This window comes from Marmota flaviventris, chromosome 4, assembly GCF_047511675.1.
Source record: "Marmota flaviventris isolate mMarFla1 chromosome 4, mMarFla1.hap1, whole genome shotgun sequence".
Lineage (NCBI taxonomy): Eukaryota > Metazoa > Chordata > Mammalia > Rodentia > Sciuridae > Marmota > Marmota flaviventris.
Window position 1 is genome coordinate 125,702,984 of NC_092501.1, and position 15,914 is coordinate 125,718,897.

At 42.6% G+C, this 15,914-nt stretch overlaps 1 long non-coding RNA gene and 1 pseudogene across 1 annotated transcript in view; one reads left to right on the forward strand and one right to left on the reverse strand.

The window, feature by feature from the left end:
- Positions 1–212: 212 nt before the first annotated feature.
- Positions 213–1,334, reverse strand: LOC114087274 (glyceraldehyde-3-phosphate dehydrogenase-like; annotated as a pseudogene).
- Positions 1,335–6,608: 5,274 nt separating this feature from the next.
- LOC139705450 (uncharacterized) overlaps positions 6,609–15,914 on the forward strand; it is a 56,191-nt gene continuing 46,885 nt past the window's right edge. Inside the window, exon 1 of the long non-coding RNA XR_011707384.1 lies at positions 6,609–6,700. This is a non-coding gene — a long non-coding RNA (uncharacterized lncRNA). The remainder of the gene's footprint in view (positions 6,701–15,914) is intronic.

The following is a 15,914-nucleotide window of genomic DNA, read 5'->3' on the forward strand; positions in this document are numbered from 1 at the left end:
CAAGGAATAGAACAGTTTGTGTCACCCCAGAAGCTGCCTCCTGTGCCCCATTCCACTAAGCATATGTCCTGTCTTTCTATATGAACCATACTCCCAGGGAAACCAAGGAAAATGCAGGAAATCATCTTTTAACAAAAGGTGACCAATTAATAACTTTTATTTATTTATTGGGATACAATGAACTTTATTGATGGTATGTGAACTAAGGCTCCCTAAGCCCCTCCCCTTCTCCAGGAGGTCTTGGATGGAAATTGGGATGACAGGAGATTCTGGTAGAGGGACTGCCCAGAAGCTGAAGGCCTCTCTCTTCTTCTTTGTTCTTGCTGCGGCAGGTGGTCAATGAGTCCTTCCACAAGGGGCTCTGACTCCTTGGAGGCCATGTAGACCATAAGGTCGGCCACCCTGTTGCTATAGCCAAATTCATTGTAATTCCAGAAAATGAGCTTGACAAAGTAGTCATCAAGGGCAATGCCAGCCCCAGCATTGAAGGTGGAAGAGTGGTATCACTGTTAAAGTCATAGGAGATAACCTGGTTCTCTGTGTAGCCCAGGATGCCCTGCAGGGGACCTTCTGATGCATGCTTCACCATCTTCTTGATGTCATCATATTTGGCAGCTTACTCCACGTTGACAGGTCAGATCCACATTGGGGGTGGACACATGGAAAGCCATGCCAGTGAGCTTCCCATTCGGTTCAGGTATGACCTTGCCCACAGCCTTGGCAGCACCAGTGGATGCAGGGATGATATTCTGGGCAGCCCCAGGCCATCACAGTTTCTCAGAGGAGCCATCTGAGTGACAGTGATGGCATGGACTGTGGTCATGAGTCCTTCTACAATGCCAAAGTTGTCATGGATGACCTTGGCCAGAGGGAGGCTAGCAGTTGATACGGGAGGCATTGCTGATTATCTTGAGGGAATTGTCATGCTTCTTGTGGTTTATGCCCTTCACAAATATGGAAGCAGAAGGAGCAGAGGTGATGACTCTTTTGGCACTGCCCTTCAAATAAGCCCTGGTTTTCTCCATGTAGTGAAGACAACAGTGGACTCCACAACATATTCAGCACCAGCATCACCCCATTTGATACTGGTGGGATCTTGTTCCTGAAAGATGGAGACAGACTTTCCAATGATGACAAGCTTCCCATTCTTAGCCTTGACTGTGCTATTGAACTTACTTAGCATGGGTGAAATCATACTGGAATACGTAGACCATGTAGTTGAGGTCAATGAAGGGGTCATTGATGGTGACAATATCCACTTTGCCAGCGTTGAAAGCAGCCCTGGTGACCACGGACCCAATAGGGCCAAATCTGTTCACCCCAACCTTCACCATCATGTCACAGATGCTGCTGACACCACATAAGACAAGAAGATGAGGCTGTCTGTTGAATGGGGAGGAGCAGAGAGCCCCAATTAGTAACTTTAAAAATAAGAAATAGGAATTTAAAATTACCAATTATAAACTAAAACAAGAAATGGTAGAATTAGAATATCACCTTTTTGTGCCTTTCAATTAATTCTATCCCTCCTTTTCTATAAAATAAACTTGATTTGATAATAGTGATTGCTTTATTACATTTTAAATTGTCCTTATCAGCCAAATTGTATCCTTAGACATCATAGTTTGGTCTTATCTATTTAAAAAAAAAAAGGGCTTTTCTTGATTTGCAGACATCCCTTCATTCCTTTGTCCTTTCTCCTCTGATTTATCAATTAAAGAATTCAAGCCAGGTACAGTGGCACATACCTGAAATCCCAGCATTTCTGGAGGCTGAGGCAGGAGGATCGAATATTCAAAGACAGCAATTTAGTGAGGCTATAAGCAACTTAGTGAGACCCTGTCTCAAAATTTAAAAACAATTAAAAAATGTCTGGGGATGTGTCTCAGTGGTTAAGCACACCTGAGTTCAATCACTGGTATCCAAAAACAACACAACAACAACAACAACAAAAAAAAAAGAGTCAATGAGTCAGGTCTATGGGCTGGGGATGTGGCTCAATCGGTAGTGCACTTGCCTGGCATGCGTGCGGCCTGGGTTGGATCCTCAGCAACACATGCAAACAAAGATGTTGTGTCTGCCGAAAAATAAAAAATAAATAAAAATAATTTAAAAAAATTAGTCAGGTCTAATTTCATTTCATGGATAATTAATGAGTGGAAAGGACTACAATTGCATTCTTTAATTCTATCATAAGTATTGGATGGTTCCCTCAAGGAGAATCTGAGAAGTAGAAGGGACTTTTGGTTCTTTATACATTTAAAAATTAAAGCATAATACCAAACAAAGCAAATAAATAGGAGATCAAGAATAATATGCTTATAGAAAGAATTTAGATGGTTTGACCTGTCTCTCTCACAATCTGGATCATTTGACCTGTCACAATCTGGATCTGTGAGGTTCATGCTCCTCTGTCCTGTGTATTTCCTGCAAAGATCTGCTAAATTCAGTGGCTTGATGAGACTCAGGTTCAGTTCACAGGTAGGGTGAATTGTTTCATTGGGAGCTTGGGATGTTTACTTTTGCTCTTATTTATTTATTTATTCTAGAGCAATGGTAGGGCTGCTCTTACCACTGAGCTGCACCCCAATCCCTTCTTATTTTTTGAAAGAAGATTCTCATTAAATTGCCTGGGGCTGGAGAACATGCAGTTCTCCAGCCTCAGCCTCCTGAGTCGATGGGATTACAGGCATATGCCATCTTGCCTGACTTATTTTTATACTTCTAATATCAGCAAATTACATTGTACAGGATTTTACCTCAATGCTTCTCTGTTGTTCATTATTGTGTGAAGTGCATTTTCCTGAATCTTTGAAAGAAGTGGGCTTTAACCCCTTTTCCGTTATTTTTGTTAGGTTTCAATACATAGCAGCTTTTGATCTGGGACTTCCTGGCTCTGCTTCCTTCCCTCACTTTTACCTGGACCTGCTGTTTCTTATGTCCCAATTTCTTCGCTTCACTGAGCTAGGCCATTCCAGTCTCTTCAATCCCACTGCAGACTCCTTACTTTGTTACATTTTGGAGTGGGCAAACCTCCTCAGGTTTCATGCTTTCCAGCAAATATTTGGGCATTTTACTGTTTTCAGGTCTTCAGTGCAATGGTTTGGATATAGTTTGTCCCTAACATAACTTATGTTGAGGCTTAGTCCCCAAAATAACAGTGTGAGGATGAGGCGAGACCTTTAAGATGTGTTTGGGTCACAAGGGATCTATCCTCTTGGATTAATGCTCTCATGGGAGTTAATTCTCACTCTTGAGGAACTAGATTAGTTACCAGGAGAGTGGACTGTGATACAGTTGGCCACCCCTCATGTTTTGTCTCTTGCATGTGACTGCTTGCCCTTCCACTTTCAGCCATAGTCAAAGTAGTACAAGACCCTTGCCAGATGAGGCTGTTCCATTTTTGGACTTCCCAGCCTCCAGAACCATGAGCCAAAATAAACCTCTCTTTTTAAATGAATTATTTAGTCTCATAAAATGTACTTAAGACTGATAGACACCACTTGTTCCACTCTGCCTTTTCCTGCTCAGATGCAAATCCCAGGTAGTCTGGGGCTTTCAGAAATTTGCCCTTATCTGCTTATATTCTTGTGTCATGGAGATATCTTATTTCCTAATTCTGTTGAAAGTCTCTATAGGTTTTTGGTTTGTTGTAGTTCCATTATTTTATTTGAAGATTCAGAGACATTTTAAAACTACTCCATCCCTGCTTACTGCCATCTTTCCAAAATCTCTTTACACACACACACACACACACTCACTCATTAAGGACTGTTTCAAACAAACACTTATTAACTCATTGTTTTATGGACAATGGTTCAATGAAATGCATAAGCTTTACAGGTTGTGGATGTAGCTCAGTGGTAGAGTGCTTGCTTAGCATGCTCAAGGCCTTGGGTTCAATCCCAAGCACCCCCCCCCCAAAAGTCAAAGGTATAGGCTTTAATTTGTAAGAGATCTCATTTAATTTTCTCTGAGTGATACCTAGAACATATTCTATTATTAAAACACCTGACTTATAGCCCTAATTCAAGTCACTGGGGGAAATCTGAAGAGGACCTCTGCCTGGGTGTGGTATAAGTATTTGGGTCCTTAAGATTGTGTGAGCAGGGCTTAACCTGGGACCTTTAAAAACAGTACAGGACAACTGGAGGTGCAGTTCAGTGGCAGAGCACTTGTCTAGCATGCACAAGAACCTGGATTGTTAGATCCCTAGCCCCACAAATTAAAAAAACAAGACAAAATAAAAAACTGGTACAGCCTGAATCAGTAGCTAAGGATATTTCTAAAATGATCTGCTTCTCATTGGGAATAGAGGCTAAATTAAGATTAGGAGTAGAGGAGAATCTAAAGCACGTTTCTCACATTAGCTCAGTCAGAAAATGACTGATACTTGATTCCATGGAACCCATGTGACACTATTCTGTAATTTCTTTCAAGTTTCTTGATTAAAAAAGAAAAGAAATCTTATACCACTTTGAGAATTTGATCAAACACAAAGACCTTCTCCCCCAGGAAAATGTACACAGTCACAAGAGTTTGCATACAATATTTAGGTTTATGGACTCTCTAATGCCCATCATGGATTCTAAATAAAGAATTCCTGCACTACCATATTTGTCCAAAGCATGTCTTCACATGAATGGTGGGCATTTTCACAATAGAGAACAAGTAAGGTGACCATCTCTTGGGCTGTCATAAGTCTAGCTAGAACTCCAAGCCATACTCCAAAGATTAGTTTGCTCCTATGGAAGGCCAAACTGACAACTGTGGGCACATAGGCTGGACCTGAAGGCAGGCTCTGTGCTATGGTGGGGAAGGAAAATGCCCAGCCTATTACATAAATATTACATATTTCTGACTGATGAACAGGTGGAGGAGTCCTACTTCTCTTGCTTTTCCAGATTTAGTTTTTAAAATCAATCATGGTGATCTCTCTTGTTTAATTTTGGTACTAGGATTGAACTCAAGGGTGCTCTACCATTGAGCCACATCCCCCATCCTTTTTATTGTGAGATAGGGTTTTGCCAAATTGCCCAGGCAGGTCTTGAACCTGAGATCCTCTTGCCTCAGCATCATCAGTAACTGGGATTACTGGCTTTCAAGGTACTCTTTATCCTCTTTGTTGGTTCAGCATTTCCACTGATGTTAATTCTCAAGGAGGTAAAATGCACACACACAAACTGTACGTAACTCAGGAAGATGCAACTAGGGAGGCAGATGGGCATCAATGACTTAGCGGTGCAGGTCTTGTGCGCAAGTCAGAAGCTGCCCAGATTTGTACTGGTCTTTGGTATAAGCCTCCTAATTTATCAAACAATTAAGTCACAGGGTAAGCACATACAGAGGAACACACTGTTTCCAATTTGTTCAGAGGATGGGCTAAAAACACTAGTTTATGGAATAAATTTGCATAACAGTTTTGTTGAAGTTTTCTTACTTGGTGTCATCGATTGCTCAAAGGGATCAATAATTATATAATTACAACAGTAGACCATTAGATAATATGCTGTAACATATTAACAATTCTTTGAAGAAGCCAAACTTTTCTTTACAAATTCACTTGAGAAGATGGTTGAAATCCCATGGTGTACCAACTGGTGTAGCTAGCAGCTCAGAAAATAATTGCTCCTCGGAGACAATTGATACCACAAGTAAACACTTGATGATTCCTGTCATTTTTCTTGAGGTGTAATTACCTCAACAAAATAAAAAATTCAGACATGTCCGCTTTTCCTCTTGAGACTTGTTATTCTAGGGTGCTGTGGTATATACCTGTAAACCCAGCAACTAGGGGGCTGAAGCAGGAGATACGCAAATTCAAGGCCAATCCCAGCAATTTAGCAAAAGCCTGTCTGAAAACTAAAAAAATAATAATTACAAATGTCTGGGGATATAGCTGAGTGGTAAAGCACCTCTGGTTCAATCCCCAGTACCAAAACAAACAAACAAACAAACAAAAAAAAACTCCAAAACAACAAAAAAGGGAGAAGAGATTTGTTGTTCTCTATTATTTACAGTACTTGGTGATGTAATCCTAGAAGGGTTTCAACCATTAGTCTGGACTAGACAGAGACTGGTGTGGGCCAAATCTAGCATGTTCCCTTTTCTTTTTCTTCTATTTATTTAATTTTTTTTTAGTAAAATATGCATAGAATTTACCATGTACTGTTTTTTTGCATGTGTGGTAATGGGAATGGACTTAGGGTCTTGTACACTTCTACCACCGGGCTACATTCCTTGCCTGATGTTAACTATTTTTAAGGCCATTGCTCCATGGTATTAATTACATTTACAGTATTGTGTAACCATCACCATTATCCATTTTCAGAACACTTTTCTCACTCCAAACAGAGACTTAGCATCAGTTAAATTATTCTCCTTATCACTCCCTCCTTCCTCCTGTAACCTTTGCTCTACTTTCTGGTTCTAGATAGATAGATAGATAGATAAATAAATAAATAATAAATAAAGGTTTTGTGTCCAACTACAAGTAAAAAATAAATATTTTAAAAAGTCATCAAGTCCCCTCATTTTGTAGGTGAAGAAACTGAAATTGATAAGATTACAGCCACTGGCCAGAGATAAAGTGATGATCCTGCCTCAGTTTCCAACAGTAGGGAACAGAACAAAGGAGGGTGGCCAACGGGGTTGCCTCTGAAAGTTTAAAATCAGGAAGCACCAGCATCTGACGGACACGGTAAGTGCCTGAAAGTACAAAATTATAATTACTACAGTGTGTTCTGAGGGGATGGGATCTTGAGCAAAAATAGTATTTTACAGATGAGGAAACAAGCTTTGATTAGAAAAAGGGCCTTAGGGGCATCATGTGGCTGGTAAGAGAGAAGAGTAGAGCAGGTAGACCCTGTCCATGCCATTTCTCTATGGGTACTCCCTGACCTCACAGGGCTGAGCACTGACCTTTCCAGAGGCAGGTAAGAGTGGTGGTCCTGTTGGTAAGAATGCTGTATATCATTGCTGTATCCTGGGGTCTACTCACAGTGCCCTGGCAGGCAGGATCCTCTGTGAGCCCCCTCAGTCCTCCCACCCCCCTCCTCCCCTCTCTCCCTACCAGTCAGTGTTACACAGACATGTTCACTGAGTGGGAGGTTAGAGACCAAGGGGACTGTATTTATCAATGATGTGCTCTTTCCCAATGAAAATTTTTAGAAATTTCTTTGATCTTAAATTCACAATAATGTGTATAGGTGTCAGTTTTCCCACATGTCTCCACTTTAGCCTTTCTGGATCCTCTTAGTTGAGATCTTCCATCTCTTTAATTCTGGGAAATTAATTTCTACTCTGTCTTCAGATATCGGCTCCTCTCCATATACTTCCCTTCTTCTTCTTCTTCTTCTTTTTTTTTTTGTGTGTGTATGTGTGTGTGTGATGCTGGGGATAGAACCCAGGGCCTTGTGCATACAAGGCAAGCACTCTACCAACTGAGCTATATCCCCTTCCCCTCTTCTCTTCCTTTTATGAATCCAGTTACTTGGATGTTGAGACTCTTATTTCTATCTTCCATGATTCTCAACTTTTCTTTTTCTTTTTTTTGGTAACAAGGACTGAACCCAGGGGTGCTTAACCACTGAGCCACACCCCATCTCTTTTTGTATTTTATTTAGAGACAGGGTCTTGTCAAGTTGCTTAGGGCCTTGCTAAATTGCTGAGGCCCGCTTTGAACTTATGATCCTCCTGCCTCAGCCTCTCAAGTTGCTAGGATTACAGGCGTGTGCCACCACACCTTGCTCTTTTATCTTTTCAATGTCTTTGTTCCTTCTTTCCATTAGAATTTCTCAGCTCTATTATTTCCAGTTATTCTTTTCTTAGCTCTATCAATTTTCCCATGTATTTTGTTTTTTATTTCATTATTTATTTTCTATTCCAGTTTTTCCATTGAGTCTTCTGTGCGGTTTCTTATTTTTGTGGCATGCCAGTGCTGGTGAGGGTTGGGATGAGAGCGGGACCTGGAGATAAGGGAGGTGGATACATCCTAGGGTAGAAAGTCCCAAGAACGAGAATCTCACCCCAGAAACAAGCTCAGAGCTTTCTCTTATTCCTTCCAGGCAGGGAACTGTGAGCTCTGGGGAGGGGAGCATCCCTTGGAGACCATCCTCCAGACTTAGGGTTTAGTGGGGAAGGTAGAGAGGCAAATCCTGGTTCTGGTCAGTCCCACCTCTTTTCCCCACATTCTCCCCCATCCACCTCTGGCTCTGCACTGATGCTCCTCTTGAACCTGCAGACCCTACATCTGACAAGCCTCAGGCGAGGCAGCAAAAGACCGGTTATCTCAAGCAGCAGCAGGGCTAGACCCTTCTCTGACTTTCTGCTTCCCTGGGCACCTTCTCTCGACCCCACACCCCAGGGACTCCACATCCTCAACTAGATCTGTCCCCTCTCTAGACACTGGTGGTGATGCTGGGGAGGGGTCAGGAGGGACAAGCAGGAAACAGAATGTCCCACCCAAAGAGATTCATTTATAGTTGGCTTTTGAAATCCTTTCTTTTTAACTAAACTTAGATTTTAATTTAACACTATCATTTCTGATACCTAGCTATGTTTTGTCTGCTAAATGCTTGATGTTCAAAGAGTGGTTCTTTGGCCAGTAACCTCAGCATCACCTGGGAGCTTGCTGGAAATGTGGTGACTGCTCCCCACTGCGACCTCCTAAGTCAAAAGCTGCATTTTAATACAGTCCCAGATGATTTGTATGCTCATTACACTTTGAGAAGTCTCTTTCTACAAGATTTGCTTTTATAATTAGGAAATGATAGGGGGCATTGTTGTTTTCTTTTGGTTTTAATGGTAGAATTTCCCCAGTGACTTACCCACCCATATTTCTGGGCTGTCAGGCAAGAAGCTAGAGACTGTTTTTCATAGAATTGCTTTTCACTATGCAAGTGCTGGGCTTCAGGGTGAGGACTCATTTTTCCTTTCTCCTTACCACAGAGACAAAAATCCTCTTAAAACATTTACTTTTTAAATTTAAATTTAAAGTTTTTGGCATTAGGGATTGAACCCAGGGGCACTTTACCACTAAATTACACTCCCAGATCCTTTTTATTTTCAATTCTGAGACAGGATCTTGCTAAGTTGCTGAGGCTGGCTTTGAACCGATCCTCCTGCCTCAGCCTCCTGAGTCATTGGATTATAGGCGCGCATCACCATTCCTAGACAAAATCCTCTTAAAACATGATGTCAGCAATTCTCAAGGAAGAAAAAAACCCATTAAATCAGCAGATTCTTTGATGATGCTGTTTTTATTATCATGGGATTATGGAGACAAATGATTGCTAACATCAGAATGCTTTCTGGGGAGGAAGATAATAAGGAAGAAAGAGGGGGAAAGGGTGAAAACAGAAGTGGTGGCAGGGAGAGAATAAAAAAAGGAAAAGTACCACAGGAAATGACAAGAAGAATTTAAGTAATAAAGCCCACCCACACATCCTCTCTGGGAGTGGATTCTGTCTTCCACAGGCCCGTGGGCATCTGCACCTGAGCTGACTTACCCTGTCCGCTCCTCTCGGTAGGAATCAAAGGGAAAGTGTTGACACTTGTCCTTCTGAAGTGGCACCCCCTTTCTCCACAGAAAAGCCCTCTTCCCCATGGCTGATTTTAGGACTGTCAGCAAAAGAGTCCATTGTAGATAAACTTCCTATTTTCATGTCACCCTGTTTACTTGGCTACTGGCCGAAAAGATACCAGCACTCCAGGTGCTGGACACCCCCTTACTAGTTTTTCACAAACGTATCCAGTATAGTACTTTGAAGAAATGTGCAAACAAGGCCTCTGGCCTTGAGCTGGGCTTCACAGAGATGTCTACATTTTTTAGATATGTTATAAATGGGCCCATGGTAACAGCTGGCAGGGGGAAGTAAGAAAGGGGAGATGAAGCTCCCCCTTTCTCAGATGTTGTCCTTGAAGAGTTAACTTGCCCAGAACAATGAAAGAAAAAGCTGCTTTTATGTGAACTTCTGCAGACTGTGAACTTCTGAGCCCCTCCCCTTACATGTTGGGTATAAAACTCTGAAACTCCCTGAACTCGGGGTTCAGGGGATTGATTGATTACAGCAAAGGCTGTACCCTCTGAACCTGGATGCAGCCAAATAAAACTGTTTCCTGCTATCTTTGGTGCCTTGCCTTGTTTTCCCTACAACACTTCTATTTCAGGCATACCCAACTACCTTCTAGTCTACACTGAGACAAGCATGTGGGCTCCCTACACTAGCCTGGACTTTGACTCAGGAACTCCACAAGTCTGAGCCAATTCTTTTCATGTGTAAGGAAACAGGAATGAGGTGTCTCTTTTGCAGAGAACAATATGTGCACAGCCCTAGGCTGCTTCTGGCTTGTGATTTATTCCTTCCTTTTTGACCCTCCTCAGATATTGGCAATCTTTCTATCCATTCTTCTCTTCCTGGATCCAATCTTCAAATGTTGGAGAGGTTTTGGTCCTTGGAACTCTTCTCTGTGGACATGCTCTTCTTGGATAGTATCCTTCATTTCTGTGAATAAAATGGCACCTATAATGCATTTGTTATGAGTTGCCCCCCCCACACCCAAAGCTTCTGTGTTAACGTAGTAATGTTCAGAGGTAAAAATGATTGTTAGACCCATCCTAGTTTGAATGGACTGAGTGTTAACTGTAGGCAGATGGAGTAGGGCTAGATGAGGTGGGTGCCTTGCAAGGCTTTAACTTATCTGAGGCTGCTTCCTCTTGCTCTCTGTTTTCTGGCCACCATGAGCAGGGCAGTGTCCTTCTTCCACACCCTTCTATTATGATGTTCTGCTTCATCTTGGGCCCAGAGCAATAGAATCAGCTGACCATGGAATGAACCTCTAAAACTGTGAGCCAAAATGAACTTCTCCTCCTCTAAGTTGTTCTTGTCAGATATTTTGGTCACAGTAACAAAAAGCGGACTAACAGCATTTATAGGGAGTATATTTCCATTTCTAGCCTATATTTCCATTTCTGCACTTCAGAATTAGGTAAATGAAGAGTTTGCCTTTATACACATTAAGTTTGAGATGCTGGTCATTTATACTACAGTCTTCTTGGTTTTCACTTTGATGTACATTAAGTTTGATGGCATCTCAAACTCAATGTCTGCATTATTGAATTCTACCCACTCTCCTAAACTTCTTTTCCTTCCATCTCAGTTGACAACACCAGAACCCAGTTTCCTGAGCCCAGGTGCCATCTTTGACAGCTTTTTCTCCCATATCACCCCCGCCCCACCCACCCTCACTTCTCTCTTAAATCTGTTCACCTCTTTCCTATCTCCATCTCTATACCCTTGTCTAAGCCACTATTCTCCCTTGCCTGAACATGAACACAGGAACTTAGTGGGGACACCAGGGACACCGCAATATCCAAACCATAACATATATATTATAGATACTGATAAAGTTACAGAAATGAAGGCTACTATCAAGGGAGGACAGGTACACAGAGAAGAGTTACAAGGACCATAGGTGAGGTGAGGGAGGATGATGGCTTGGAAAAGAGTGTAGATATGAAGATGGGAGAGAGGTAAACATATTTAAAATAGAAGAGACAGGTGGGGTAGTCTGGAAGAGGAAGCTCTCATCTTGTCCCTTCACTCTTACCTCCTTATTACCCATCTAGCACCGTCCTGTCAAAACACAAGAGATTGCCTAAAGCCCAGATTAAAGACTTACAAAGATATCTCACTGCACTTACATCAAAACTCAAGCTTCTTAATACTGCCTGGAAGGCAAGGTAGAGTAAAGGACATGTACTGAGCCTGGGTATTGATGCAGGACTGTTTGGGTTTACATCCTAGTTTTGCTACCCACTATCTTCAGAACTTTGGGCAAAGAATTTAATCTCTCTGCATCTTGTGGAATGGTGCCTGCCACTTCCTAAATACTTGTTAATCCCCATCTCTTTAATCTCATCTCAATCCACACCCTGCCCCCTCCCCCATTCATGGTTCTCCAGCCACACTGGCTCCCTCTGAGTGTCTTAAAGGAGAACTTATTAAGCCACCTGGACCTCTCCCAGTTTTGCATGACTGATTTCATGTCAAATTTCTTTTCATGGCTTTAAGTTAGCTCCAGAGGGTGACTGTCCTTGACCATTCTTCCCAAAACAGGACTTTCAAAAACCTAGTTCTTTTCCTTGATAGCCCTTACATAGATGTTTATCTATTTAATACCTGTATCTGTATCCATCACTAGACTATAAACTCCACAAAGGGAGAATTTCTTGTCTTGCAAAGTCCTACTGACAGAAGGGTTCTTGGTATTTCCTAAGAATTCAGTAAATAACTGTTGAAAAAAATGTGTGAGTAAATAAGTAAATGAAGTCTGGGCATCTCCTAGGGAAGAAACTCTCTACCCAGTGGTGACCTTTTACTGAATGAGTCACATAAGTACTTGTCTTTTCTTTTCAACCAAGTGTTTAGCTAGTACTGTTCTAATTACAAGGAAAAAAAAATCATTCAATCAATTTATCTATCTATATGTTAGATGCTGGGGATTGAACCCATGGCCTTGGGTATGCTAAGCAACTGTTCAACCCCAGCCAAAACATTTTTTTTTTTGTACCAGGGTTGAACTCAGAGGGGTTTAACCACTGAGCCACATTTCCATCCTTTTTTTATTTTTATTTTGAGACAGGGTCTAGCTAAGTTGCTGAGGTTGGCTTTGAACTTGTGATCCTCCTGCCTCAGACTACTGAGCTGCTGGGATTACAGGCCTGGGCCACTGAACCTGGCTCCAAATTCTTAATTTATTTATTTGTGTGCATTTATTAGTATAACTTGATCACTATGCATTTTTGGGGGCAGCGTATAATTAACACTCATCTCCGCTTCACCGTGGGGAATTATAAAGGAGTTGGGGAGCATTCCTTGACGCCTCTACACTTGCATGCTTCCAGGTGGAGGGTTTGGCTGCAGTAGAGGTTTCGCCGTATGTCCAGTAGAGGGCGGTGCCGAGACGCGGCTGCCGTGCACTCAGGCGCGGAGCCCGGACCGGCAGGGAAGAATAGAATGACGTTCTCAATGACGACAGTAGGAAGGATTAGCACATTCACTGGCCTCTTCCCAACGGCTAGACGGCTTCACTGCCCAGCGAAATGGGGTGGTTTCCAACTCCGGCTGAGTGTTGGGGACTTGGAGAGCTTTTGAAAAAGATGGATGTCTGTTCATCACCCTTAAAGATTCAGCAGGAATCCGGCAGGCTTTGGAGCCTTTGAAGATCTTCCCTGCTGATTTTGATGATCAAGGGGTTTAAGACCCTTTGGTGAGAATTCCTTGGGGCTAAGAGCCAAAAGAAAGTAGATCTGATTGCCACTCTTAACCCTGTTGCTTTAGGACTGTGTGACCTTTCTGTTTATGTCCCCTTACCCTCCCTCCTCCCCCCATATGCACTTAAAAAGGAAAGCAATAAAGATGCCCTCCTTGTAAGGTTAGTAGGAAAGGGTATCCGGTGTAAAGCTGCTCACGATAAGTGTGCAAAGCAAGTTAGACACTGTTCTGAATCAAAGGCAGAGGAGGGCTTCCAGTGCGTCACCTGGGCTTTCTGCCCACTATCCTGTGGAGGAGGACACTGTCCAATCTAGTCATTTGGGAATTGACAACAAAATTTAGTTCAGGGGCTCCTAGCTATCTCTGCCTCTTTTCCTCTAGGAGGCAGGCAAGAACAGTTGAGAGGAAGTGGAGGAGGTTTCAAATCAGAAGGGATTTCACACAACTCCCAGTGAACTTACTATATTTCTTAAATGGGGAAACTGAATTCAGAGCCATGGAGTGATCTCACCACTACACACCTCTGCCTTGGAAAGGTGGGGTGATGAATCTATTTGAATCTTTTTCTTGTCCTCTAGAGGAAAATAATGGTGGCTTTCTTGAAAAAGCAGGTTTCCTGCTCTCTCACTTTGGGGTCATTATCACTACCTTATCTGACCAGCAACAACAACAACAAAAAAGGATAATAGTAACTGTAATAATAATTGATGCCATTGTTAAAGTGCCTGGCACTCTGCAAGGACTTGGGTACATCATCTCACTCAAACCTCACCTTTACCTATCCATTCACTCATCAATATTAAGGGTTCTAAGCACTAGGGATGCTGCAAGGAGCAAAGAGGTATTCTAGTGGAGAGAAAATGACAATCACAATTATACAAATAAATAATTTTGGATAGGGACAAGAACTTTGAGATGTGCTAGTGTCTGGGAATAAGGTTGTTGTGCCTTTCCAAGGAGGTGAGATTTGAGTGGAGACCTGCACAAAGAAAGTGCCAACTGCACCAAGATCTGGGAGGAAAGATTTCTGGGGAGAGGAAAAGGCTAGTCATCAAAAGCCCCAAGGTGGGGCTGGGGATGTGGCTCAAGCGGTAGCGCGCTCGCCTGGCATGCGTGCGGCCCGGGTTCGATCCTCAGCACCACATACAAACAAAGATGTTGTGTCCGCCAAAAACTAAAAAATAAATATTAAAAAATTTCTTTCTCTCTCTCTCTCTCTCTCTCTCTCTCTCTCTTAAAAAAAAAAAAAAAGCCCCAAGGAATGAATTTGGTGCATTCAGAGGAACTGGAAGGAAGCTGGTAGAGCTGGGAAATGGTGAGAGAGGGAGACTCAGAATGCAGCTGGAAACAGCTGGAGAGGAGGAGGAGCAGATTTAAGCTGATCAAGGCCCTGTGCTGGCCTTACACTGAAATGGAGAACAGTTTCCCCTTCTCTTGGGATTAATGTCATGGAGGCTAATGGGCCTTGAGAGGTGGTGGTGGTAGTGGTGCTAGAAATTTTGGGAAAATAATTACCCAGGCTTAGGTGCTGGGCATTTATTTAACTCATTTCATATGTGAAGCACCAAAGGTAGGGCGGACTGAATGGTGGCTCCCATCTTGAATTCCTCCTGTTCCTGCATCTGTCTCTATTCCTATTTGTACCTGTGACTGCCTGCCTCTGCTCAGTGCCTTCCCAGCACCGCCTTTCCACTCAGCCTATCCCGGCTCCCACCCTGGTCTCACTCAGCCCCACCTCCTCTCCTCCCAGCTCGGTGCTGAGCTCTCCTGGGGACTTTGCAGCATCTTGTCAAGTTCTCAGATTTCCATTCCTATTGAAATTAGAGCCCAGTTTCCTTTTTTTGTAGAGGTCTACTGCTAGTTTATGCCTTGTCCCCTCTCCTTTGGTTTATTAAGTAACACCATCTGAGCTCATGTTTCCCCTTGGAAAGGGAGGTGTCCTGAGCAGCAGAACTAGTGACACAAGTTAAATTAGGATTTTATTCTAATCTGGATTTTATCAATAAATGTCACCAGCTTTGGGTTTTTAAGGAAAGAAAAGCAGAACTTCCTCCCTCTGGGACTTACTGAGTGGTCCTGTCTCTCTAAACACTGACTGGAAAAGAGTCTGGTGGGATTTGTGCCATACATTATTATGTTGACATATATGTGTGCCACGCCCTGGGGATACAATCAATGCTTTGAACTTTAGGGAATCACAGTAGACTCACAATGTCAGACACAGTGTATAGAAATGTTCCCATATGTTGCCTCATTTGATCTTCATAATCAACCCATGAGGCTACAGGGCTGCGAGGTGTGTGTGTGTGTGTGTGTGTGTGTGTGTGTGTGTGTGTGTGTGGTGGGGGGATGGGCTCCTCACATGTTGCTGGCTTAGAAAAGGTGCTTTGTCCAAGGTCACACAGCTAGTTCCTGGAAGAACTGGGCCCAACTCAGGTCTTTTGAATCTGTTTTTATCCCTGTGGAATTTTAATCTTTTGAATTTTAATCTTTTAGAACAGGTGGATTCAGGATGGGGCCATCTAACAAACCGTTCCATTAACTTCTCAAATCAAATTGACATGTGAATTGTAAGGCCATGGCTGGGATTGGGACTTTGCAGGTAGAGTAGTTCTGTTTCCCCACAGTCTGGTGGAC